The sequence below is a fragment of the Thalassophryne amazonica genome, chromosome 12, assembly GCF_902500255.1.
Source record: "Thalassophryne amazonica chromosome 12, fThaAma1.1, whole genome shotgun sequence".
Classification (NCBI taxonomy): domain Eukaryota; kingdom Metazoa; phylum Chordata; class Actinopteri; order Batrachoidiformes; family Batrachoididae; genus Thalassophryne; species Thalassophryne amazonica.
Window position 1 is genome coordinate 38,771,516 of NC_047114.1, and position 27,534 is coordinate 38,799,049.

Sequence of the window (27,534 nt, forward strand, 5' to 3'; positions counted from 1 at the left end):
AGCTTATAGCTTGCCCCACAAGCTTACGTCACACTTGTGGTTTGATTGCAACGCCTCTAGCGGCGATTTGTAGTGAATTTGTTTTGCATGATAATAGAAAATAAAAGAACTGTAAAAATTTGTCTCCCCCTCTAGCTGCCACCTTATCGTGGTGGGGGAGTTTGCGTACCCGGATGATCCTAGGAGCTATGTTGTCGGGGGCTTTGTGCCCCTTGTAGGGTCTCCCAAGGCAAACAGGTCGTAGGTGACGGGTCAAACCTGTTTCCAGTGCACATTGGCCTCCACCAGGGCTGCCCTTTGTCACCAGTTCTGTTCATTATTTTTATGGACAGAATTTCTAGGCGCAGCCAGGGTGTAGAGGGGGTCTGGTTTGGGAACCACAGAATCTCGTTTCTGCTGTTTGCGGACGATGTGGTTCTGTTGGCTTCGTCAAATCAGGACCTTCAGCATGCACTGGGGCGGTTTGCAGCCGAGTGTGAAGCGTCCGGGATGAAAATCAGCACCTCCAAATCCGAGGCCATGGTTCTCGACCGGAAAAAGGTGCTTTGCCCTCTTCAGGTCAGTGGAGTGTCCTTGCCTCAAGTGGAGGAGTTTAAGTATCTCAGGGTCTTGTTCACGAGTGAGGGACGGATGGAGCGTGAGATCGATAGACGGATCGGTGCAGCATCTGCAGTGATGCGGTCGCTGTATCGGACCGTCGTGGTGAAGAGAGAGCTGAGTAGGGGGGCAAAGTGCTCGATTTACCGATCGATCTACGTTCCGATCCTCACCTATGGTCATGAGATTTGGCTCATGACCGAAAGAACGAGATCGCGAGTACAAGCAGCCGAGATGAGTTTCCTCCGCAGGGTGGCTGGGCGCTCCCTTAGAGATAGGGTGAGGAGCTCGGTCACTCGGGAGGAGCTCGGAGTCGAGCCGCTGCTCCTCCACGTCGAAAGGAGTCAGTTGAGGTGGCTCGGGCATCTTTTCCAGATGCCCCCTGGACTCCTTGCCGGAGAGGTGTTCCGGGCACGTCCCATTGGGAGGAGGCCCCGGGGAAGACCCAGGACACGCTGGAGGGACTACATCTCTCGGCTGGCTTGGGAACGCCTTTCGGTTCCCTCGGAGGAGCTGGCGGAGGTGTGTGTGGATCGGGAGGTCTGGGCGGCATTGCTTGAGCTGCTGCCCCGCGACCCGACTCCAGATAAAGCGGAAGAAAATGGATGGATGGATGTAAAAATTAGTTTTATTCAACACTTAGAATGACACTATTATACAAAAAAATTACAAGAGGTCCCCTTTAATTTAATTTGTTAACATGCATCCATTCCTGCATTTAAGGCCTGTAACACATTACAGAAAAATATTGGAATGCCAAAACATTTACCACTTTGCAGTGTTGTCATTCCTGCTTACAACAATTAAGACATTTTGACTTTTAAGATACCAAGCAATTTTGGTTAACTTTTCCTGCAAACACGTTTGCCTTTGAGTCTTCTGCCTTTGAGATGGAGAGATGCTTGAGAAGAGCTTAATCATGAGGTTGCTTGACAGAGGTGTCTTGCAATGCCAATATCTTTGCAGGAAAACAAAGGTTCAGGTCTTTAGGGTCATTACTGTATGGTTGTGAGACTTGGAAGCTAACCAGTGACCTAATGTGATGATTGGGTGTCTTTGGTACAAAGTCTCTTCGGTGGATCCTTGGTTGCTGCTGGAATGACTTTGTGTCAGATGAGCAGTTACTTATGGCCCAGTCACACGGCACACGGTGATTCCTGAACAAAGGGAAAAAGTAAAAGGTGGAGGAAAGAGCTTTATCACTGAATAGCCTGCGAAGCAAGAGCGCAAAAGGGAGGAAAGAGGAAATTAACAAAAGCGAAGCTAACAATCTTGACGCTTTAAATGAAACGTGCCTGAAGCCACTGCTGGAGCAGTGTGTGAGTTCAGGAACTCGGCGCTGGGATGGAGCTCATAGCGCCTGAGTCCTGGAGAAACTGCAAACAGAAGCGTTGGAGATCTGTGCGCACGTCGGTGGGACCATCTGCTCTGGTTCCTCGTCCAGAAAAAGAGGGATCATCTCCTTCATCATCAGAACCCACACTGTCTGACGACACGTTGCATGCTCCATCTTGCTCCAAGAAAAAAAAACTCTGGTGTGCCGTGGTCACTGCTCTATCACTGCATTACGTTTACTAAGCTTACTGTGTGTGTGTGTATATATATATATATATATATATATATATATATATATATATATATATATATATATATATATATATACAGGAAGTGAGGAGAGTCCTGAGGGCAGTGAACCCCCAAAAAGCTGCTGGTCCTGACGGTGTGACTGGAAGGGTGCTGAGGGACTGTGCAGACCAACTGGCGGGGATCTTCACTATCATTTTTAATCAGTCCCTCCCCAGTGCTCCATTCCACCCTGTTTGAAGTCCTCCACCATTGTTCCTTTGCCTAAAATGAACAACATCACCAGCCTCAATGACTACCGGCCAGTAGCACTCACCCCCATCATTATGAAGTGCTTCGAGAAACTGGTACGGAGTCATATCATTTCACGTCTGCCCTCCACACTCGACCCCCACCAGTTTGCCTACAGAGCCATCCGGTCCACAGAGGATGCCATTGCCACCGCTCTGCACATAACGCTGATCCATGTGGAGCAGCGGGGGAGCTACGCTAGGCTGCTCTTCCTGGACTTCAGCTCGACCTTTAACACCATTATCCCAAGCAGGCTGGTGAGCAAACTGAGGGACCTGGGTCTCCCCGACAGCACCTGTTTTTGGATTATGGACTTCCTGACGGACCGCTCCCAGAGGGTGAGAGTAGGCCACCACCTGTCCTCATCACTGAGGACCAGCACCAGCTCTCCTTAGGGCTGTGTGCTGAGCCCCCTGCTCTACACCCATGACTGCATCCCTACCCACCCGAGCAACACCATCATTAAGTTTGCGGACGACACCACGGTGGTGGGGCTCATCTCAGAAGGAGATGAGACTGCCTACAGGGTGGAGGTGGAGCGTCTGTCTGTCTGGTGTACGGATAATAATCTTACCCTGAACACCTCCAAGTCAAAGGAGCTTATCGTTGACTTTAAGAAGTGTAAACCAGACATTCAGCCTGTCACCATCAATGGGGATAGGGTGGAGATGGTGCAAGACTTCAGGTTCCTGGGCACCTACATCAGCGAGGGTCTGACGTGGACTGTTAACTCCACAGGGATCCTGAAGAAGGCGCAGCAGAGACTTTACTTCCTGAGGACTCTCAGGAAGAATAATTTGAGATCTGAGCTTCTGCTATCCTTCTATCGCTGCTCTGTGGAGTCTGTGCTGAGCTGCGGCATCTCGCTGTGGTTCTCCAGCTGTACTGCAGTAGAGAGGAAGCAGCTTCAGTGGGTCATTAACACCGCCCAGAGACTGATTGGCTGCACTCTCCCATCTCTGGAGGAGATTCACCATACCCGCTGCCTCAGGAGAGCCCGCAGCATTGTCAGGGACTCCTCACACCCCGGTCACTATCTATTTGAACTCTTACCTTCTGGGAGGCGTTTTAGAACAATAAGGAGTAAAACAAAGAGATTGAAAAACAGCTTCTTTCCAAGAGCTGTTGTTGACCTAAACGCCTCAACCCTACTGTAATAGTCTTTTTATAACTTCACATTTTTTATGTCTTTTTATAACTTTTATATGCATTATGCATTATTTGTTGCACTGTTTTTCTCAGAGCTGCTTTTGAATTTCATTGAGCCCTTGAGGAACAATGACAAATAAAGAATTCTGATTCTGATATACCGGACCCGGCGCCACGAGGGGGCATTTGGGGGGCGACGCCCCCTCACGTTATCAATCTTGCCGCCTCGGATATGAGAGTTATCAAAAATAAAAATAAAAAAGAAAGCAAACGAAATACTGGAAAATATAGTGCCTCACAGTTTCTCGGATTTTTTTTGTCCAATTTTGCATGCTTTTTTTTTTTAAACAGCGCATTGTGCTCTGCGTCCTCATCAAGCAGGCCGGTGTTCTGTCGAGATGACGGGACACCTGTTGCGGCACCGCGAAGGGAGAGTACGCGCATTGTGTTCTGCGTGTCTGTTTATAAGAATCTTTTCGCCCAGAAGAAAAAAGAGCGCCAACAACTACACATAACTGTGTTCTTCACTCGGAAAAAGACACCTGCAGCGAGGTGTGACTCAGTGGGAAAAGGCGCGACAGCGGAGCAGCGCCACAATGAAGAGACGCAATCAGAGGAACTGTGAAATACTGGTCAGTCACTATTAATAATTTCTTATGTGTCCCTAACTCTCGTAGGTTGATCGTTAAAATTAAATTCATTAGTTCTAAAAGCCATCATAATTATTTATAGGAAAACGTTCTATTTTTATTTCTCAAACAAATGTTTGGGCCTGAAAACAGGTTGGTCTTATTTTTGTACTAGGGTTTGAACTTTGAGAGTGTTTACACATGAGAGAAAAGTGAGAAAATGTTAATGCCTGTTTGAGAAAAGTGTATAGTGTGTAGTGAGGGGTTTTACAGCCTTAAAACGTCTATAATAATTGTAAAAAATAACGCTGACTACTTCACGGATTTCGCCTATTGCGGGCTATTTTTAGAACATAACTCCCGCGATAAACGAGGGACCACTGTATATCTACATGAAAGGTTTATGTGGAGTTAATCTACTGTCTCGAGTCGTTTCTCAGATCAGTTGTTGGTTTGGTTTTGTGGTATGCAGGAGATCACTTCACCGAGGGTCTATACATTCAAATAATAATTAAAAAATATTGTCATCACTCTTTACTCTTAGTGAGTCTCTTACAACGGTGTAGCCTAAATACACAAGCTTTCTAGGCACGCACCTAATTCATTACGTACGCTCAGAGGCAGGTACTCTCCGGTGCGCACTTTTTTTGTGGGGGGGCGACAGCATTTTTATTGCACAGATGTGCCTTAGGCTGGTCACAATAAAAGGCCATTCTAAAATGGTCAGTGCGTATATATAACACTATTTTTGTGAAGACTTTACTCAACCCATTTCTAACACCAAAACAGGAGTATTTTTTTAAACTAAAGATTTGAAGATCTTTTAAAAAGGCATTTCATTTCATATTGTCACTTTTAGAGCCAGATTACATCTTGACGCAGTGTTCAAGAGAAATATATGTCTCTCATTCAGAAAGCTGAGATTGTTGTGAACATTTTTAAAAGCAACACATGGGCACAATAGTATATACAAGTACTTTAAAATGGAAATTACTAAAGGTTTCGTCAAATCGAGAAAATACTATTTGGGCTGTAAAGGTTAAACAATTCAGTAATTTTCTCTTGCATTTGTTGACAAACTGGAGAGCCTCTGACCATCTTTGATCCTCAAAGATTCAGCCTTTTGCGGGTATTGCTTTTGCACCAAATCATGATTACATTCGCCTGTTGACATTACCTGTTTGATTAAGCATTATTTGTTTTACCTCATTTACTAGCCCTAAATTGCCATTCCCAATTTATGTTTTGGAATAAATTTCAGGACTGTATATTAACAAATGAATTTAAGATGACCACTCAAAGCATGAAATATCTTGGCTTTATACTGTGTGCAATGAAAGATAACTGAAACTAAATATAAGAGTCACTGTATCTTTTTCTTTCCTTTTTTCACTTTCCATATTGTGCCGTGTTTTTTTTATTTGGGGTTGCAGATTGTAAATGAATGGTAAATGGACTGCATTTATATAGCGCTTTTCCATCTGCATCAGACGCTCTACAATTATGCCTCACATTCACCCCGATGTCAGGGTGCTGCCATACAAGGCGCTCACTACACACTGGGAGCAATAGGAGATTAAAGGCCTTGCCCAAGGGCCCTTGGTGATTCTCCTGTCAGGTGGGATTTGAACCCATGATTTTCTGGGCTCAAGCCCAACACCTTAACCACTAGACCATCACCTCCCCTTGATTATAATCTGTCTCCCTCATGCCTGGTGTGACCCCTTAATCTTTACATATGGAAACAGAAACAGATTGGTCTTTCCTTCAAATTGCCCTCTTGAGGCAGTCTGTTTTAGCCTGTACCTGTGCGGTATGTGGCCCCTGGGTCATTGACACATTAACAGCAGGAGGCAGCAGACCGCCTAGTTTGCATGACGCTCATCAACTGGTGTGCCACTGGTATGAGTGAGAAAGCAAGGAGGTGGGGGAACTAGACGAAGTGGGAGGGGGTTTGCAGACCGCACATGAGCAAAGGAAAGAGGGGGCATGAAGAGAAAGAAGCTACTGAGAGAGAGTCTGCAAGCAGTAACTCCAGCCTCAACCCGTTTGAGAGTACGACTTCTCTAAGGTTTTGGAGATAGTGGAGAACAGCAAGATGAAGGAGCTCTGTGTAAACACCTCTTCATCTTCCTCTACACCTCCCGGATGCTCTGCGAGCCAGTCTGGGACTTTTGGACCCTCACGCTTGGTGGCAGGGAGTTCTGGTGTGGACCATCTGGGACCTGATTATATGTCCATTTGTCTGTTGGCAGATGAGTCCTACCAGAAGCTGGCTATGGAGACAATGGAAGAGCTGGATTGGTGTCTTGATCAGTTGGAAACTATCCAGACATATCGCTCTGTCAGCGACATGGCGTCTAACAAGGTAGGGCCATTCGGCTAATATACAATTTGACCATTTGTATGTGTACAAAATGTGAGACTGTGTGACAGCTTTGTAACACAGATGATACACTGCTCAGTATTGCGGATGCTTTTTTCATTTGATTACCTTTTTGTGCAGAATGTATTTCTGATCGTCTTCAGGCTAGGCGTGCGTGATATATATGTATATATATTCGGCATGCCAATATTTTCAAACCCATTTTGGCCAATTCTGACATGGCAGAGTTCAAAAATAAGGCATCTCTCCTTCATGATCTAGCAGGTGAAAATAAATAAATAATAGTGATAATGAATTAAATCTTACTCTTTTATGGCAATGACACACTATTGCACAGCAGATTAAAGTAACCAGGAGTGGGACATCTCACTTCCTTCTCATCTTTACTGAGAGGTTCACATGCACAGTTCTGCACTGTGCAGTCCTTATAAAATGGCAACACTCTAAGAGGTCTATCAGGGAAAGGGCAAGCGGGGAATTAAATTATTTTGGGAAAAAAAGAGTTACATTGTGCAGTGGTAGTGAATGTGGGTGAAACACCAGTTATGTTTTGTGTAGTTTGTTGCAGGTTTGACAACAACATAGATAAAACGTGGTCATTTTTCAAGGGCTCAAGCGTGTGTAAAGACCAGTTTTGCTGATGGTGAGAATTGCAACACAGGAACCCAGAAACTAGCGGACATCAGAATGATTTTTAGGGCAAAATGCCACATGAAAATAATGTAGTTAAATTTTTTTATTAGAAATTATCTGAACATTACTGTTATGTGTCGACGCGGGTTGAGGAGCGGACCTGCGTCAGACAGGACCCAGCGCTAAAAATAACCAGAAAGCGGTTCCAAACAGAAACTATTTATTATTCACCTGTGCTTAAAAGTGTAAAAACATAAAAACAACATCCCCCTGGTGGAGTGATTCGTGGCTCGCTCTCCAGCGCCCGCAAGGATTAAAGCCGGCGCTCCTGGACTTCCTACCACCGCCAAACACCCCCCAGGTGGACACGACAAACTGATTCTCTGTGAAGCAAAGAGAAGGTGAGGTAAGTCAACAGATACAACTATATCTTCCAATAAACACACGCTATCAGCAACACACTCAGGTCAGTGTCCTTTTTTTACTTTATGCAAATGAGCAGCTTCTCACAACAAGTGGAGGATCACTTATCCTTCACACCACAGCAGTGAGAAGCAAACTGCACAATTCTCTTCACAATTCCAGTATACTGTGTAACAAAACACCAAGTTACTATCAACAATTACTTAAACACTTAATTACCTTTAGTGTGTGCTGACAGCATGTGTCCTCACCCCTCCCTGCTTCACGGGCTCGATGTGTCAAACCCAGGCGCGGTCCTCAGCGTCTCACAAACGAACGTCACAAGGTCGAGTTCCCGGCAGTTCTGCTCAAATCACACATGACTTAAATGCAGAACGCCATCCAATTATCTGCTTCAGCTGCAAGTCGTCCAGGTTGCACGTGAGCACCAATCACAGGTGCTTTCCATGATGTTGATGAGGGTGAAGACTCTTCAGCCAGCACCTTCTTCACAGACAAATCAGCCCTCATGCCACCTGGAGAGCAAAGAAAAGAAAAGAACACCAAAACATCCAGCCACGCCCCCCCAACACACAACAATTTATAAGTGTTCAGCGTTAGACTGAGAAGTAGCATTCTTGATTTGCATTGCATACATTTCTGAAGGCTGGCTCTCTTGCGCTGTGTCATTTCGGACATTTCTAGAAACGTTTTCCACAATACTGTAATGTAGTTTTCAGCTGCAAACCACCAAATGTCTTTCAGATCCACTCAGTCAAGGTTTGATTCCACCTTCAGATTTATTTGATGTATCATTCCTGAGTATGAGTGATGGAGTAAAGCTGTCAACTAATGAATCCCCTATGTTTAATCTTAGGTCATAATTACATGTTTCACTTTCAAACTGTCCAGACAAAATCACCCAAATGTGCTTTTAAACCATTTCATTCATCACATCTTTCCTTCCTGGGGTGGGGCTAGAAAACCTCACTCGATTAATCTGCACACACCAGAGGTCCCATAGAGTGAGGTTGGGGTGCCGGAGCCGATCCCAGTTCATACGGGACGCTGTAGAGTTAACACCAGGAGCTGATTTCTGTGCACCACCGTGGAGGAAATGTGTTCTTGATACCATTGGAAAAGCACCAATGTTTACACTGGTTTTAGATTTTGTACTTTTTCTTTTGGAAGCTTTCTCAAAAAAATTTTTTTGTTGTTGTTTTTTTTTTTTTTTGCGACTAACGTTGTTGCTGGTACTTTCACTCCCATGATGCAGCTCACTTGCATTCGCAAACATGCAACCCATTTTTTTTAAACTTGTTTTTGCTTCTGTTTCGTTTATTAGTGGTTGGCAACCTTGTGAAGCATTACTTCCATCTGCTGTAGACAGGAAAATCTTCAGCTGGAGTACTCGGCAAAGATCCCTGGTTATCTTAGGGCCCTGTACCACTGGCATTTAGGAGGATTTGCGTATGGATTGCGCACAAAGTTGGCTCATATTCACTTAACATCCGCAATATGCGTGAAACATGCTTGTATGAGTCGGCTGACACCCACACACGTCCGCAATTATCTGCAGAGGCACGTTTTTCCATTACCAGGATTTTTGAGCTGCACAAAATTTGGCTGTGGATGACATCCACCTTACATACTCCATACATACTCAATACATACCTATACATACTCAATCTATGCGCTGTATATTCGCCGTCATCTGCTGATAACCGCAACTGAGAGGGATTTGTGGCTTGGCAGCGGACTGGGACAGTGTGTAAAACGGATATTTTGCATGCCCATCATGTCCACATCACGGACTAAAATAAGTTGTAGCGACTGCATGCAGATTGGCCACGAATAAAGCATTTTTATTATGTCTGATTTGCATCTGATTTTCGGCGGATGCAAATCAGATGCGCTGTGTTCACAGCTGGACGCCGTTCTTTGTTCTACCGGCTGCCATGCGCTCTGCGCTGGATGCTGCATATATAAAATAATTATTTCGTGGTGGATTAATCATTTTATTGTGCATAATGGCTGTTGAAAATGGCTCTAATCACCTCCTGAATCACAGGAAGCTGGGCCGTTCGCGCGCACATGCTGTCTGCATCAAGTTGCAGAAAGCATTTTGAGCCGTCTAAAAAGGTAATTATTTGACTTGTTTACATTGTCAAGGCTTGATAAAACAGTTGCGTATTTTTTTCCTTCTTGTCTGCAGTTGTTACAGTATTTATTCCTGTTTATAACAGATTTAACTTCTTGTTATAATCGTTCAGATGAGCTGTGCTCTGATGCGATCCACTGACGTCACCACTCGCCCTGTTCACTGCTTCTTTACTCCAATCAACTTGTCCAAGTCCAGCAAATGCTCCAGAGGTTGTATTGTTGGTGTGAATAGTGATGCCGAAAGGAGCGAATGCGCTTCTTTTATGACCACAATGCAGATGCCGTGCACACGCAAACATGTGCGTGATGCATTCATAATACACCCGTAATACTGCCGTGATAATCGCAATGCGTCAGATCCGTTTCGCCACTACATGCGTTATACAACCATGATTGTTCATCATATATTCGCTATACATTATTAATATATCCATAATTCATACTGGGACACTTGTCATTTTTAGCCATTTTTGTTGTGGATGACAACGAATGCCCGTAATTTGTGTACTCAATTCATGCGCAATTAATCCTCTCCCCAGTGGGACAGGGCCCTTAAGCAAAGCTGTGATGTAGACTCTGGTCACGCACAATGAGTATATGAAATTCTCTGGTATGCACAGGGCATCAAGAGAGTTTGACAGACAGTCAGACTGGCCAATGATTTGTCATGGCTCATGCAAGATGATTGGGGTGAGCTTTCCCAGCCCTGGGGGTGTAAAGAGGATTTCAAATAATATAGCACAAAATACTTCAGAAAAGATAATCCTTTAAGGGTCATGAGGAAGCTCGAGCCTATCCCAGCTATCGTTGGACATGAGACAAGGATAGCTGGGATAGGCCACCAACAGCCACTCTCTCTGAGGGTGGGTGTTGAAAACACCTTTAATTGCTTCCAGAATCACAGAGGACCATTTCAGCTGGAGCTTTTTTTTTTTTCCTCTGTCGTGCGCTTCATGAGGTGGAGAACGCATTTGGAACAGTTGACAAAGTAATTATTTGTAATGTTTATATTGTAATAGCTTGGTACAACAGTTGCATGTTCATTCCTGCTTATGAGCATCTGTAAAATTATGTTTATGATTGATTTAACATCTTGTTATAATCAATCAGATGAGCTGCGCTGTGATGCGATGCGCTGATGGAATCACACGCAGTGTTTTTGAACTGTTTGCACAATGTTTATGTGAAGTTCACATAATTGATGTATGACAGATTTTGAACATTTCAAAATTTTCTTTGCGCACTTGCACAAAGCTGCGTAAAGTTTACAATAGTTTGCGGCGAGTTTACTCTTCTGCACAGCAGCGTGCATGCAAGTGCACGGATCAAAGTCGTGCAAGTGTCAACGCGCCTTCAGTTTAGAGTCACCGGTTCATCTAACCTGCATGTCTTTGGAAGTGGGAGGAGTCTGGAGCACCCAGAGGGAACCCATGCGAACACGAGAAGAACATGCAAATTCCACACAGAAAGAGCCATTTCGGAAGCAAACCTGCAACTTACTCAATGGAGGGAAACCAATGCTAACCACTAAACCACCATGTTGCAAGATATTTAGATAGACTTGACTATGTTACTAGACTGGTTTGTGCACTCAGCCATTGCTGCAGTGATACTTTGCACGTAGCACACAAAACATTAATTGCTTAAGCCACAGTGACGCACTTGCAAAGTAATAGTTATATTGCGGTCATGTAAGAGCTGGCAGCAATGTTCTGTGTAACTGCTTCCAAAACTGGGCGATTGTGTCACAGCCAGTTTCCTTGTGTCTTCCAGTAACATTATTACCTGTGTTCCACGAAAAGCACCTGACTAATCAGTTTCTTTACCTTTTTCAAATGGGAAGAAATGCATAGATTTGACATCTGAATTAAGCTAGGAAAAAGCTTTGCATTGTATCTTTTTGCGTGTTATGGAGATTCCACTCACAAAGTCCAACTTTCTCATGCGACATCATGATAATGGTGCAAATTGACACAGTTTGCACCCACAGACTAAAACTGATAAGATAAGCATGGAAACAAGACCCCTTACAGAAATGTGTAGATTTTAAAGGGAACTTCATGATTTATCAAACTTCTCTTTGTGTAACTTTTATAAGAATCAGTAATCAATATCTTCACCTCTGTGTGCACAGTCATAGTTAATGTCATTGCGCAGTGAAAGAGCACAACAAAATTTACTTGTGCATCCTCAAAAACAATGCTCACACTCACACATAACTTACCCACACACACCCTCACATGCACACACATCCACACGCACACACCTCAGTAAATATTAAGAGCTTCAGAGATTGGTGGGGGGGGGGTGTGTGAGGTGTGTTAAGAGCTGCTCAGATCACAAACATGTATGTTGAGGGCTGCTCAGATCGCTTCTATGAGCTCAGAGACTTCAAAGTTGCACCGTCCCAATCAGACATACGTCTCATATTGCACTTCAGCTTCAAATGTGAGAGACAGAATCTAAAAAAAAAAAAAAAATCAGAAAATCACATTGTATGATTTTTATATATATATAATTAATTTGCATTTTATTGCATGAAATAAGTATTTGATCATACCTGTTAGCTTTCCTTGAAGAAGTCCTCCTGTTCTGCATTCTTTACCTGTATTAATTACACCTGTCCACACACTCAAATCAGTCACAGATGAAACCTGTTCACCATGGCCAAGACAAAAGAGCTGTCTAAGGACACCAAGGACAAAATTGTAGACCTGCACAAGGCTGAGATGGGCTACAGGACAACAGGCAAGCAGCTAGGTGAGAAGCCTAGTAACCGTGGAAACCTTGGGGAATCCCCTGGCAGATCTATCCACCCTTTTCAGGTTTCAAATCCCGCAAAACTTCGGAGAGGTCGCGGCGCTGCGAGATCTCAATAACATTGAGAACAGCACTGAGACGCTCTGATCGGGCTGCACTTTAACCGCTGCACACGGACAACACCATTAACATCGCAACATAAAACTATTTTTATATTGTGCCTAGAACTGTCATGAATATATTCTCTGGGTTTTTAGACGTTATTCCGTTTATTTTATGTAAACATGGGAGAATCACAGGCTGTCTCTCCGTTATTTTCAACGGGAGCTGCTGTGAGCTACGCTCGCTTCCTGATCATGTTGTTCTGGGGGAAAGTGAAGTTTGCTCTTTAACGTCTTGATTATTGTTCTTTGCAACACTGTTTGTCCCCTTTGTTCCAGACTAATGTATATAATATGTCTGAAATTCAGTTTCCGTTTTTTAAATTCCACACAGATTAAACGTAGTAGACACGGATTATTCGTTATAATTGTTTTAGCAAGTTTTCAGGGTATCATGCATGCAGTATCATGCATGCAGTAGTATAATATTCATTTACAATTGTCATCATGTGGATTCTCTGTTGTTTTGACTGCAGCGACTCTCTGACGCGAAAGGGATTATGGGATACATGAAAACCCTGGATGTGCAAGCATTCTGGGATGTGCCATGAATCATATGAATGCAGTGTGTGCACACAATTAAAATGAAATTGTCATTTCAGCACTAGAAATACATTTGCGAGAGCTCAAATTAGCCATAATTGGATGCTTGAATTAACCAGGAAGGAGTTTCATAAAGAAGGCTATATTTATAACACATAAAGTAGATATCAATACCTTCAAAATGGAATCAGTTTGAAGAGTTTTATTTATTGCTCACATGAGCTTTTCTTCTAATAAAATTCGACCACAAAATGTTTTTTTTTTTCTTCAGATTTCAGAGGTTTCTCCCACAATAACTGTTTACCACAGATATGCCAGATTTACATATTTCATAGCCAGTATAGCTGGCATTAAGGAGCCAAGAAATGGAGAGGCTTCTTTGAGTGTAATGGTATGCTTCAGTGTCTCAAACATGGATGCTCGCAATAGTCAATGTAATATTTTCCATAGTTTGAGGATACATAAACTTAACAGCTTAGTGTCAATGGGCCTCATGTATCAACGTGCGTACGGCGATATTTGAGCGTATATGGGGTGTACGCCAAAACGGCTGCGCCACTTGGCATTTATCAATGTGGTCGTTGGCGTACGCTGCGCTGAAAATATACACAAGGTCGAGAGGTGGCGTAATTATACGCCAAAATGAACCAGCACTGGAATCCACATAAAAATGAATATGATCGGCCTGATAAACAGTGCCATCATACAAATCAATGCATGTTACATAAATAACACTTTCCTGATTATACTACATAATAATCAATACAAATCCCGCTTTTGCGGGATTGCTGGTCTATCGAGCACGATCCGTGGCCACAGCGCTGACCACAAAGAAGCGCTGCGCCTTTTTCTCCAGACTTCGCACCTGGAGCCAGAGCAGCGCTGAGCTTAACTTTATGTGGTGTGATTGTTTTAGACAATGAAATTGATAATTACAACTGTAGTGTTGTCATTCCCTTCGCCCGTGCTGCAATCAGGTTGTGTCGTCTCCATTCGTTTGTCACAATAAAATAAATAAAGAAATACATTTTAAGAATAAAGAAATCTGAAAAAATAGGCGTGTCTTATTAATTGAGCGAGCAAATATCCACGTCAAGAATTATTGACGTGAAAAGAGAATACAGTGGTCCCTCGCTATAATGCGGTTCACCTTTCGCAGCCCTCGTCGTTTCGTGGAGTTTTTAGTCCAATTTTGCATGCCTTTTGTTTTTTTTTTTACAGTGTTCTGTGTTCTGCGTGTCTGTTTATAAGAATCTTCTCACCCAGAAGAAAAAGAGCGGCAACAACTACTCATAACTGTGTTTGTCACTCGGAAAGAGACACCTGCAGCCAGGTGTGAGTGGAAAAAGGCGCGGTGTCAGGACGCAGAGGCGCGATCTGTGAAATGTTGGTCAGTCACTATTAATAATTTCTTATGTGTCCAACTTCGTACGTTGATCTTTAAAATTAAATTCGTTAGTTCTAAAAGCCATCATAATTATTTATAGGAAAACGTTCTATTTTTATTTCTCAAACAAATGTTTCCGTAAGTCACTGACATTTCATCTTATTTCCACAGACTGTGTGTCACTCTAGTCTAGTTTTATGCTCTGTGCAGGAGGGGTGGCTAAACTCTCAGTGTAGGAGGTGTGGCCATGCACCTCAGTCTCCTGTCTGTGTTTCTGAGGCAAAAAAAAGGAAACTGCGAACCAAGCACTTCAAGCAACTGAACAGATTATTCCAATGAAAAACTATGGAACCATAAATGGAATTGGTTAATTTATTGTTTTCTTCCAAACAGTCCTCATGTGAGCAGTTTAGACTGTTACAGATATTAAAACCATTCACACACAGAGTAAACATAAAGTCTTAATCTTACCTGATCATTTCAATCAGATTCATCTCAACAGCCTGACAAAAACTTATTCACATAAAGCGTCCTGATTTTGGAGAATGTCTGAAAATAATTTAGTTCCTTGTCGTGGCTGAAGAAACATAGCTTTTTAAAAGAAGTCCCTCTGTGTTTGTCTGCTCCCAGTGCCTTTCTCAGCCTGAACCAGAGAACACTGGCACTTAACTTAATTTAAAAGCTGAAAGAGTCACAGTGCCTCATTCATTCACGTCAGCGTTATCACCAACATCAGTCGACTCTTCAGCATTCTGCACATGATGAAAATAAATATCATGAGCCACCAAGACAAAAATTAAATTCAATTTTCAAAATGTTACTCTCTTTGGCCTCTGTGTGGAGGGGGGAAGCTGCACACAAGTGTATGTGCGCTCGATGACATGCATGTCAATATCTACATGCATGGGGGAGGTGATGGTCTAGTGGTTAACGTGTTGGGCTTGAGACCGGTCGGTTCAAATCCCCGCCTGACTAGAACATCACTAAGGGCCCTTGGGCAAGGTCCTTAATCCCGGTGTGTATTGAGCGCCTTGTATGGCAGCACCCTGACATCGGGGTGAATGTGAGGCATAATTGTAAAGCGCTGTGAGCGTCTGATGCAGATGGAAAAGCGCTATATAAATGCAGTCCATTTACCATTTACATGCTACACCTACCAAACAAAAGAGTTCTGTCGGCGGTGGAAACACAAACCAAGCCAGACTTAACTGTTGCGATCTGTACCGTGCCGACCTGAACCGCTCAGTGGAAACGGGGCTGCCGGCATACGCTGGCTAAATCATGGTGTGACAACTGCATAACATATTCGACATATCCAGCATATTCGGGTGCATTTTTCATACGTCAGCATACGCTGGCTAAATCGTCAAGGTGTGACAGGGCCTTAAAGTGTCTGATGGCTGACCTGTGCTGCTCAGATTGAACCTCTAGTAATGAACTCATACCGAGCCGTGACGTTTAAACACAAATACGAACCGAACTGTGACTTTTGTGTCCCGTGACACCCCAAATATGTATGTATGTATGTATGTATGTATGTGTCGCTTTCATGTGAATCTGGAGTGTTTTGTGTTGTGATTTGGTGCTGCATAAAGGAATTAAATTGAACAGTACTACAAAGTGCAAAAGCTGTTCTGTTTTTTTTTCCCCACTTGTGCAGAGTTCAACCAAATGACCATAAAGTAAACCATATTACTCAACCCCTACACAGACAGGGGAGACTGTGTGGCGGCATCACATTATAAACACCCAGGGTGGCGGTGTCCGTTTCCTTCTGTGCACAGTGGTGCTGCGGTCTGAGGGAGGACTAGATAGAGAGGGATGTTGTGATAATGTAATGGGTGACCGTGACACCGCTTTCCTGTCTTTCTTTCCTGTGCTTCCTCCCCTCCCCCACCTGATGTTTTTTGCCATCTGGCTGACAATAGAGCCCTTATGGACTCGGCGGCGGCTGGTTGAATCTTTAGACATCCACGTCACTGGGACTATTGAAACAATAAGTGGGCTTTACAGGCACACAGCAGTCTGGTCAGACAGAGAAACATTATTCCCCATGAGCCCTGCCAGTATGACCCGGTGCCAACAGTGAGCATTGTTGACCAATTTTTGAAAGTAGGGGTCAAGAGTTTTTGATGTCATCATTCTGGTTAGTCAGTCTGCTTGACTATTGTGCAATTGTACAGAGTGTTGCTGCTGCATCAGTCATGCATTCACAAGCTTTTTCTCCTTTACAACATTCAGCCTGAGTCTCTCCTCGTCGTGGGAGGATGTAATTGACACCGTCGTCAAACCCAGCGTCTCTCCACTTTTAGTCTCCAATCCACAGGTGGAACCGGGGCTACTGGACCACACACCCTGCTAACTGCCGGCCTGGTCACTGTGACCTCAGAGCGGGGAGCTGCTTCCCTGCCCCTCGCTATCATTAGCCTAGCCCACACGACCATGCTGATGTTGGTGACGGCCTTGGACAAACACTGCCATCTGATTCCAGTTAGAGGAGCAGCGCTTTGCGGGTTAGCGTGCGAGCAGGGTACAAGAGTGTAGGAAACTTCAGCTTACGTGTGGTCACTTTGACTTTGAAGCACCGCCGTCTTCTGAGGGGAAAAAATGACAAAATTATTGAAACAGATGTCGTGGTGGGTCTATAGCTGTAGCAGGGTAATGGACATTAAATTATAACGTTTGTGATTCGTTTAACTGGGGCGAGTGGGGAGGAGATGAGACAAGCTGCAGTTGTGATTACATCACCTAATTGTAATTAAAATGTTTTACCTCTGGCCTTAACTGTGGAAAATGAGCAAGAAAGGAGAAGGCAAATATGGAAACTCCCTATTCTTAGTTGAGCATCTTCAATAAAACGTATGTTCTAAAGTTATAGGGCTGGAGAAGTGCATGTACAGTCAACTATGTGCTGGCTCTGTTAGCAGCCACAGAAAATCAGATAGAATCAGATGCAAAGTTTAACACGAAGTTGTAAACCGCAGTGCCATATGGCCTGAAAATGTTGTTGCACAATCAGCTTTTCTGTCTCTGTTCTGCTTCAGGCACTATCATAGTAGCCATGAAGTCGCAGCGCTGGTTTAGTCTTACCCAACAGTGACACCTGTTTGACATTTGAAAACTTTCAGGTTTTTAAATGTGGGTGGTAGCTGACCTTGTTATGTGGGGACTTTACAGTGATGTGCACAGGTATGTTGTTTGCTGCCTGGGGCATCTCCGAAGCAGGATGTGTGCAAGCGAGTGACCTCAGTGAATTAGTTTCTCAGCAGAGAAGGGGGAAGTAGGAGGGCACACAAGTTTGGGCCTGTGATGGAGGGAGGAGCCATTGGTCTATGTTAGACTGTGTGAGCCAGTCAGCCAAGTCAGTTTTATCGTTTCCTCTCTCACACCACATCACAAAGGCGAACAGAGGGAGAAGAAGGCACAGAAGTTTTATAGGATTTTGGGTTTTTTTTTTACTTACTACGTTAGATTTTACTTCAGTGACAATGGGAATATGCTGTTCTGAGAAAGACAAAATAAGCTTTGGAACTCTTATAAGTTGGCAGACGGTGAGTTGGTTTTGAAGCTGTTCTGTATACTAGTGCACGCCGCCTGCCATGTGGAGGGTTTTTTTTACTTACCCAAGAACAGATTGATTCATGCTGTGTGCATTTTATTTTTCTTGAGAAATGTTTGAATATTGTGCTTTGTTTGCGTTTTTACCAGGATCATGACCTGAAAGACTGAACTTGAAGAAGTTACAGAGACATTTTGTAATTGCTGTATTGTGTGTCCTGGTTTAATGCAAATCTAATGACCTGTTAGAAGACAATGACTCAAATATAGTTGTTTTTGAATATGCAAATTGTATTTCAGGGTGTCTGTTGGCTCATCATCACCTGACAATGATCCACACTTTAGATTTTTGTGGGGTTGTCTGTGTAATTTACCTAAATACCATCCTAAATTGGACAGCTGTTTTGGGGAAGATAAAGCGATGTATAGGGTTGTGATTCAATCCGCGGTGAAAATTTTAACATCCTCCCTCTGAGGCTTGTTCATTACCTGAACTTAGTGACCCTCCGTGAACTGTCTCAGTTACAAGAGCTCCCACATTGTTCTTCGCACCAGCTTTAATGAACCCGTTATTATTTCTTACAAGCGCTCTTTGATTTTATAGAATTTTAGTGTAGCCATAATGTTAAAACGTGTATCAAGTTTCACAGTCAAAGCGATCTTAGCCGTCTAACTGTCCAACAGCTGTTGGACAGTTTTGAAGACCAGTGACAATCTTGATCTGTCACAAATGAAAAAAAAAAACAGTCACAGTCATGTTAATTTCTTTATTTCCTAATAGCTTTTTGTGGACTATTTCAGAATGATTTCACGTCTTTTCTTTCTTACAGCCATTTGATATCCAAGGTTTCAGTCTACATTTCGACCTCAGACATTACATGCTGGATGTCGGCTAAATGTGTTTGGCCGGCCTGAACGTTTAAATGTACAAGATGCGAAAAAAATAAAAACAAAAAAAAAGCTCCCAAATGTGAAAAAGCTCATGATAAAATAGATAAAATATGGTAACTTTAAAGAATAAAACATGCGTCTACCTTTTATCTTTAAAAATCTAATTAATTTGGCTGAACTATATGCATCATATTGATCAATTAATTATCGTTAATGATCCCATTTGTTGTCTTTATCATGGGTTTACCATCTGAAAAGATGTTATTCTGTTTAATGTACTAATTCCTTAAGTAAAATACACCACTTTATGTAACATTGGGTGCCTAAGATTGTTGCATAGTACAGTGTGTGTGCAGTGTGTTTGTGGAGTTGGGACCACCGTGAGAATAACCAAATAGGCCATGTGACTCTGTTGCTATGGCATTCATGTTGTCGTACAGCAATGAGCTACAGAAACTCCACGATCATTTTTTTTTTCCTGTTTTTAAAACCCTACTTGGTGATTTAAGAACAAGTCCATTTGTGAAACAGCTCTTTGAAATGTATGCGCTGTCCTATTTTATACAAAATAAACCAGCTCTGGTAAATGAATATCCAGCGTCTTGTCGCACCTCGGAGATTTGAAGCCTCACATTGCGCAGAAGCAGCAGCTCTGTTTTGCATTACTGAGCAGAGGGAGTGACGTGAAGGAGAAGGAGCCTGCGGGAGGGGATTTGCTGGAAACACAAAAGGGAGAAAGAGATAGAAAAAGACGATTTGTGACAGAGACATGAGGGATTCTCTAAAGTCTTTTCTGCAGTCGTGTGCAAGCTTCAGTGTTCAGCCAGGTGGAGGAGGCATTGAAAGCAGAGAGAGAGAGAGAGAGACACCTCCTGCCTGTCTGTTTTAGGGGATGCTGTGCCTTGCCTCCGTCCTTCACCACTCCACTTTTCTTTGTCTTCCTTTTTAAGAGCCTGCCCTTTCTTTGTGCCTTGCGCTAAGTGGACTCGGGAAGGACGGATTTTCCCTGATCGTCACGGGATCCCATTTGGATTGTGCCAGTGCTTTAGAGGACAAGAGAAAGGAACAGGAAATATTTATTACATTCAGGGGAATTCCATCACTCTCGCCTCTGGTTTGCAGTCGCATCCTGGACATCACTATGGGGAGGAACAATTGGATGGACATGTAGCGGTTTGATGCAGCCTCATCTGGAGTGGTTTGGTGGGTGTCGACCATTGGAACGCTCCAATTTGTTGGCACCCTATATTTCAGGCTGTAAGGCCGAGCTCAGACTTTGGGGTCCACTCAGAGAGAAGCGCGCAGGGCTTCTGCTGAGGAGCACCAGGAACTCAGCACAGCTCAGAATCATGCCTGAAGCCAACTACCTCTTCTCTGTGTCCTGGGGATACATCAAGGTGTGTCCCAGAAGACATTTAGATTGGATGAAGCTGCAGTATGCCTGGGTGGAGACACGTGTGTATTCATGGCAGTTTGACAGATATCCTGGATTGCCTGTGTAGTGATTATGGATGTTTGTTCTGTCAGCTGGCTGCAAACGCTGAGAATTATCTGAGTCGCTCTTGAAAATTGTTCCCTATAGCATTACGATTGCTGCCATATATCATATGTTATGCGCTATATATTGATTTTAATGAATGTCTTCTTGGTGGCTGATTCACCCTCGCTCAAGTAGACTTAAACACACCATATATGGTGCGTAAAGACGCTGGCCTTGTCCTCATGGGACATATCCCAGTGGAAAATAACAGGAAGTTCCACATTACGAAATGTCTTTATTATGTGTTCACTAAACATCATTCATGTTTTTGTTTCTTTGTGTCTTTTATCTGTGGCTGTAGTTCAAGAGGATGCTGAGCCGAGAGCTAAGTCACCTTTCTGAAATGAGTCGCTCAGGCAACCAGGTTTCTGAGTACATCTCCAGCACCTTTCTGGGTGAGCGCAGCGGCACACACAAACGCACAAACACATGCAACTGATCTGGGAAACATAACATTTGAGAAAGATGGATGTGGGCAGAGTATAAGAGTATACCAAGGGACGTCCTAGTGCTGCAGAGCCGAGGGGTGGTGAGCAGGGTGGAGAGTGTTATTGTCCACATCAGTCTGAATGTGCACTCAAGAGCTTGTGTATGTTTGCGCACGGTGCCACTGGGTCCAGATAGATACTGAATTATTAATCAGGAGGCCAGCAATGTTTTTGCCTGGTGGCATTCTATAACATCAAGTGGTTCCACCAGCTAAAACTAGACAGCTGGTGCATCTGGTTTAAGTGCAGATTTTTGCGGCACACAGACCTCCATCTTCTCCCTTTGGAGGAGAGAAAAAAAATGAGACAAAGGAGGGCAGAATCTTTGAAGCTTGGCAGTTTGAGGGCAGAATCTTTGAAGCTTGGCAGTTTTGATGTCACCTGCGTTGCAGCTAACAGCTGTCAGGTGTGAGCTCGTTTTCCCTGCTTTGATCAGTGTGTACAGAATGTTTTACACACACACACACACACACACTCGTGGCAGATGTTTGCAGCATGTGAGAATATCGCCCAGCCGAAGGAGAGACTGAATCACACGCAACAAACAAACAAGCGCATTGACAAGTCTCTCCTCTGACATCTCTGCTGTGTATGAGCCACATTTCCACACTTCTCTGGATTATTGTTGCCACATTGCTCACTTTCCTAGAATGGGTTGTTTTTTTAACACCTCATTAAGATCATTTGACCTTTTAATGTCATTGTGGCGTCCTTATCACCCTCACATGGTGTAATCCTGCCTCTTAATAAATTTATTTTTGACTTGAGATGAGCAGCAACTGAAGGATTGCCAACTAATATAATACTAAGTTGCAGTGTAGTTTCAGTGTGATGTTGTGTAGTTGTAAGAAGTCAACCTAACGACAGAAGCTAACATGCTTGCTCAACAGGCTTTTCTGTCCTAAAAAAATACAGTATTATTCCTTTAATTTATTTTCATCTTTTACTTTTTATTTTCCACAGACAAGCAGAATGAGCTGGAGCTTCCGTGCCCGGTTCCCAAGTCCAGGGAAAGGAAGCGGAAGCAGGGGCAGCAGCAACATCATCATCATCATCATCATCAACAGCAGCAGCAGCAAAGTGGGATGATGAGTCAGATCAGCGGGTGAGGAAGGTCAGCCTCACCCCCAGCATCTCTGCGAGCACCGTCAATCGCTTTGGGGTCAAAACCGACCAAGAGGAGCTGTTATCAAAGGTACGTCACAGCACAACAATGGAAAAAAAGAAGAAAGAATGAAATGAAACAAGGGAATTATGACAACATGTACCTTCATCAAGGCACAACAGTTCTGATCTCTCTTTGACCATTTAGAGGTGTACATGGTGGGCGTGATTTTTATCACAGTACAAGTAACCTGGAAATGTGACTTAAAAGCACTTTTAAATTTGTTATTATTATTTTGTTATTAATAAAATGTAAATGTGCTGTCCGGCAGATGCTCAGACTGGGAACTGACAGAACAGAATGTGTGCCCATTTCCTCGCTCACATTTTTGGCCTGGTTTCTATGCTGGACTCTGAACTCAATTATCTGAGCTGGAATCTTGATGCTAAAGTTGACAGCAGACGGCAAGCATGTTTTCTGTAAAGTCAGTTCCCAGATCTATTGTCTGTCTGCAAGAGGGGCAGCCATAGCCTAAAAATGATCCCAGATCTCACACAGTCTTCCCTCTGCAAACATCTACCGCCCCACCAAATCTCACTGATATCAGTTAGTTTTTGTGATACCCTGCTGACAAAAAACTCATGGAGGTAGTGAATATTGTTGCTCACATTGGTTAAAACACTTTGCTCTCTGCCCTTTTTAACACCAGGATCTGGAGGACATCAATAAATGGGGGCTGAATATCTTCAAGTGGCAGAGCATTCCCACAACCGACCGCTCACATGCATCATGTACACCATTTTTCAGGTCTGTGCCTCTTCATCCTCCTCTTCATTGTCAAGTCATAAGCATTTTCACACATTACTCACACACTCGCAGAAAGCCACAACACATTTCTGTGTGTACAGTATGTCTTGGCATCACAGAAGACCATCAACACGAACGCTTTAAAAGGATTTTCAGACTGTTCATCATCTTAGCAGGACTTTCTCTGTCTAGCGTATCATTCAGTGTTTTCTAACTGTGGCGTTAACTTGTAATTTAAAGTCCTATCATCAGTCTGTTTCCAAACATCTCAGGCTGGCCTTGAAATGTAGACTTCCTTCTGTTGACGTCTTGTTTCTCAAGTTGCCACTTTGTGTCGCACACAGGAGCGAGACCTGTTGAGGACATTCAAGATTCCAACAGACACCTTTCTGACATTCATGCTGACGCTGGAGAGCCACTATCACTCCGACGTGGCCTACCACAACAGCCTACACGCCGCCGACGTAGCACAGTCAACTCACATCCTACTGTCCACCCCCCGGATGTGAGTGACTCTTGACTAACGCCTTCTTTCCTTGTGTTTCACTGCACAGTTTTTAACTCGCTTTGTAGATCTACTCTCTCTGTGTAATCACAGGGTATATTTGTAGCTGTTTTCACATTTGAGTTTTGGTGGAACAGGAATTTCTGAACTATAGATTAAAAATAATAAATGAGTTTTTTTTTTGTTTTGTTTTTTAGTTTACCATCTGAGTTTGTTTTTTACCATAATTGTTCTCCGCATATTGCCAGAACTTTTGAGTTCACACAAATTGTTTCAGTGCTCAAAAGCCATATTTATTACCACATAGTTAAATTGGATATATATATTGTTTTCGGCTGCAATCACCGAAGCAGTCGCAAAAAGTGCAGTTTTGTTTGGGGGGGTCCCCAGTGGAGAAAGGAATACGAGGCAAATGAGAGAGGTTGTGTCGGTACGTTTTAGCCTACACACTTCGACAGAGTAGCTTTGTTCTCTCGCCTGCACAACTGCCTCAACACGTTTGAGCTCCAGATCATACGTCTGCTTTCCGCCACATCCTCACTTTTTCTTTGCACTTTCACTTTGATTGCCGTGTAATTTGCCCAAAAAATCAGACAAAGTGGCACGTTTCTGATGGGGACTTATGAGGGCTGTCCCTTGAAGTAGGATTATTGCGTCATATTTTAACCCTTTAGCACCCACCCTCAAACGAAACTGCGCTGCCCAATTAATGCACAGTAAATATTGCCGCACAGGCACTCCCACCTTTTTTCTTTGAGGTGTTGTTTGTGCGTCACTAATGTGGCCGTCGTTGCCGTAACTGGTTGACTCATGCGGCTGTACCCGTGCCAAAGGTGATGGCACTTGATGGCCTGGATTGTACCTTTGTCTCATACCTTACCATGTTTGGGCAGATTATTAAGTATGAGGTTTGAGTGTTTTATTTGCAGCCATTAATTATGTTTTTCCTTCAAATGCAGGCGGTCTTCACTGACCTGGAGATCTTGGCAGCCATTTTTGCGGCAGCTATTCATGACGTAGACCACCCAGGAGTGTCCAACCAGTTCCTCATCAACACCAGTGAGTCTTCTTTGGCACCTGTCCTGTGAAAAGCCAACACATTTCCTTTTTAACTATCCATGAAGCTGCATAGTTATTTATTTATAAAAAAGGAGAAATATTTTCCTGGTTTAATCAGATTTGGGGTTTTTTTTCCTAGAGGGAGTGCTCTCCCTATAGCATAATTACCTGATCTCCTCCATTAATTTATCTCTTCCTGTCATCCTGCGTGTCTTTTTCCTACCCTTTTTGTCTGTGTTTAGACTCTGAGCTGGCTCTGATGTACAATGATGAGTCAGTGTTGGAGAACCACCACCTGGCTGTGGGCTTCAAACTGCTGCAGGAGGACAACTGTGACATCTTCCAAAACCTCACCAAAAAGCAGAGGCAGACACTCAGGAGGATGGTCATTGAAATGGTGAGGGAAAACGCATAAGCTCACTTACATCTTTCCTGATGTCTTAAATTAAGTTGTCTGTCTTAAATGAGTTGTTGTCAGGAGAGTCCTTCATTATTCGTCTTGTCTCACTCTCTTCCAGGTGCTGGCAACTGACATGTCCAAACACATGAGCCTGCTGGCTGATCTGAAGACGATGGTGGAAACCAAAAAGGTGACCAGCTCAGGAGTCCTGCTGTTGGACAAATACACAGACAGGATACAGGTAAGAGGGACACTGATGCGTGCATATGAATCATGGTTCCACTGCACAGTGCTGAGAAGCTTTACTTTTGTTTTCTTTCTTTCTTTAATAGGTTTTGCGTAACATGGTACACTGTGCAGACCTGAGCAACCCTACCAAGCCTCTGGATCTGTACCGGCAGTGGACGGACAGGATCATGGACGAGTTCTTCCACCAGGGAGACAGGGAGAGAGAGGGGGATGGAGATCAGCCCCATGTGTGACAAACACACAGCCTCTGTGGAGCGAACACAGGTAGATAACGGAAACCAACCAACCTTAGTAGATCAAGCAACAAAAGTGGTCCATGCATGCAACTATTACAGGACTGCAGCAATCATTTTGACTTACAGACAAAATGTAGAAGTACCTCACATGTTATGTTACTGGCACTGACTTTCTAAATCATAAAACTGAAGATGTGCCATTAAAAATACTTCAGTTTTCTGGATACTCTTGGTGTCACTTCATTCATTCTAAGTAGGGAGACTCACTCAAGACATTTCCTCAGAAGCCTTGAAAGGTCAGTTCTGTGCTGCTAACAGCATAGATGCTCGATAATAGGAAGAGACAGAAGAAGCTTGTATTTCATTGAAAACTAACGCTCATTATTATGTTGCAACAATATACTGTTATAGTAAATTGAAAAGATAATAAATGTATGTCCAGAGGAAGGTACCTTGTGCATGCAAGCTATAGAAAGTGTGTGTTTGATAGCACAGCTAAGTGCTGGATATGATGTTTTTGGGGATGTTTGGTACCTTCAGTAGTCATGTCAAGGTCTAAGAAACTGAGGTCATGTTCTAAGGAAATCTTCTTTGTGTTTCTTTTACAAAATGGCCTCTCTTCTTATATTAGTTTGTTTTTTAGGTTTTTTCCTTTTTTTGTTTGTGTCCGTAGTGGTTTGCATTGTTATTACACCTCCTAGATACATTTCATTAGTTTACTGGATAGAAATGACTTCACTCCCTTGAATAAACACATATAACCTATTTTGAATATTCACTGAAACACAGAGAGATTGGTCTGGTTGTGTTTTGCAATTAATTAGGGACAAAAACGTCTGTAGGAGCATTTTAAACCTTACACACATGCTACACAAGCTTCATCCCATCGTTACATGTTGGTAGTTTTTTTTTTTTTTTAGTGATCTTATCCTCTTGTTACCTTTCCAGGTGGGCTTCATTGATTACATCGTCCATCCTCTGTGGGAGGCGTGGGCCGACCTAGTCCACCCTGACGCCCAGGAAATCTTGGACACTTTGGAGGACAACAGAAACTGGTACCAGAGTATGATTCCACAGAGCCCCCCCTCCCCTCCCTTCTACATTAGTGACGGGGAGGGAGGCACAGACGAAGAGGTGGAGGGACGACGCATAGCCAATAACTTTCAATTTGAACTTGCACCAGATGACCACACCGGTCAGGGTGGAGACGGGAATTGCGCAGTGATGGAGACATCTAACAGAAGTGATGATGTGACAATCCAAGATCAACCCTGCAACCACGGCGAGGTAGAAATGGACTCACCAGCTGAAACATAGCTGAGCCACTGGTGTCTGCTAGAGTGCAACAAGTTGTGCTGTTTTCACTGAATTTGTTTTATTGCAGTAGAGCAATCCTGCAATCTGGCTCTGGGAGCCGCCTGGCTGACACGGCCTGACTGAATGTGGGGCGTCTTCGCAGACAAGGCTTAGAAACCTTGTGGCCGTTTGTTTTTGAGCGCCACAGAAGGGAAGTGTAAGAGAACAGCGTTGGTTATTTAAAGAAGGGACTGCTGCAGAACTGCAGAGGCCTGACTGTTGTCACAAAAATGATGGGCAATATAAATCCATATACAGGGACAGGGAAGAACTCTGAACTTGCATTTGGAGGACATTTCTATGTTCCTTTAGATTAGAACTATAGTTTTGGGATCGTATGTCACCTGGTAAAGTGTCCAAACATACTACTGCTTGGCAATTTATTTATATCCTAGTAGTTGACCTTTTTCCGTACACGTGTCTAAAAAAAAAAAATTCTGTGCCTTTTTTTTTTTTTTTTTTAACAGCCATGTCCTTTTATAAATATTGGAATAATTTATTGAACACATTCACGTAGCTGTAAAATGTGTTTTGTATAAAATGTTTGTCTTCCTAATATTCTGGCAATAGTATAAGCTTTATACTGACAAGACTTTGTCTAATGTAAAAATAATTTGGCTTCCAGGCACAATTTGCACTTTGACACCATATTAAG

At 43.3% G+C, this 27,534-nt stretch overlaps 1 pseudogene; it reads left to right on the forward strand.

Moving 5' to 3' along the window:
- Positions 1-5,839: 5,839 nt before the first annotated feature.
- Positions 5,840-27,489, forward strand: LOC117522081 (annotated as a pseudogene).
- The last annotated feature ends 45 nt before the right edge of the window (positions 27,490-27,534 follow it).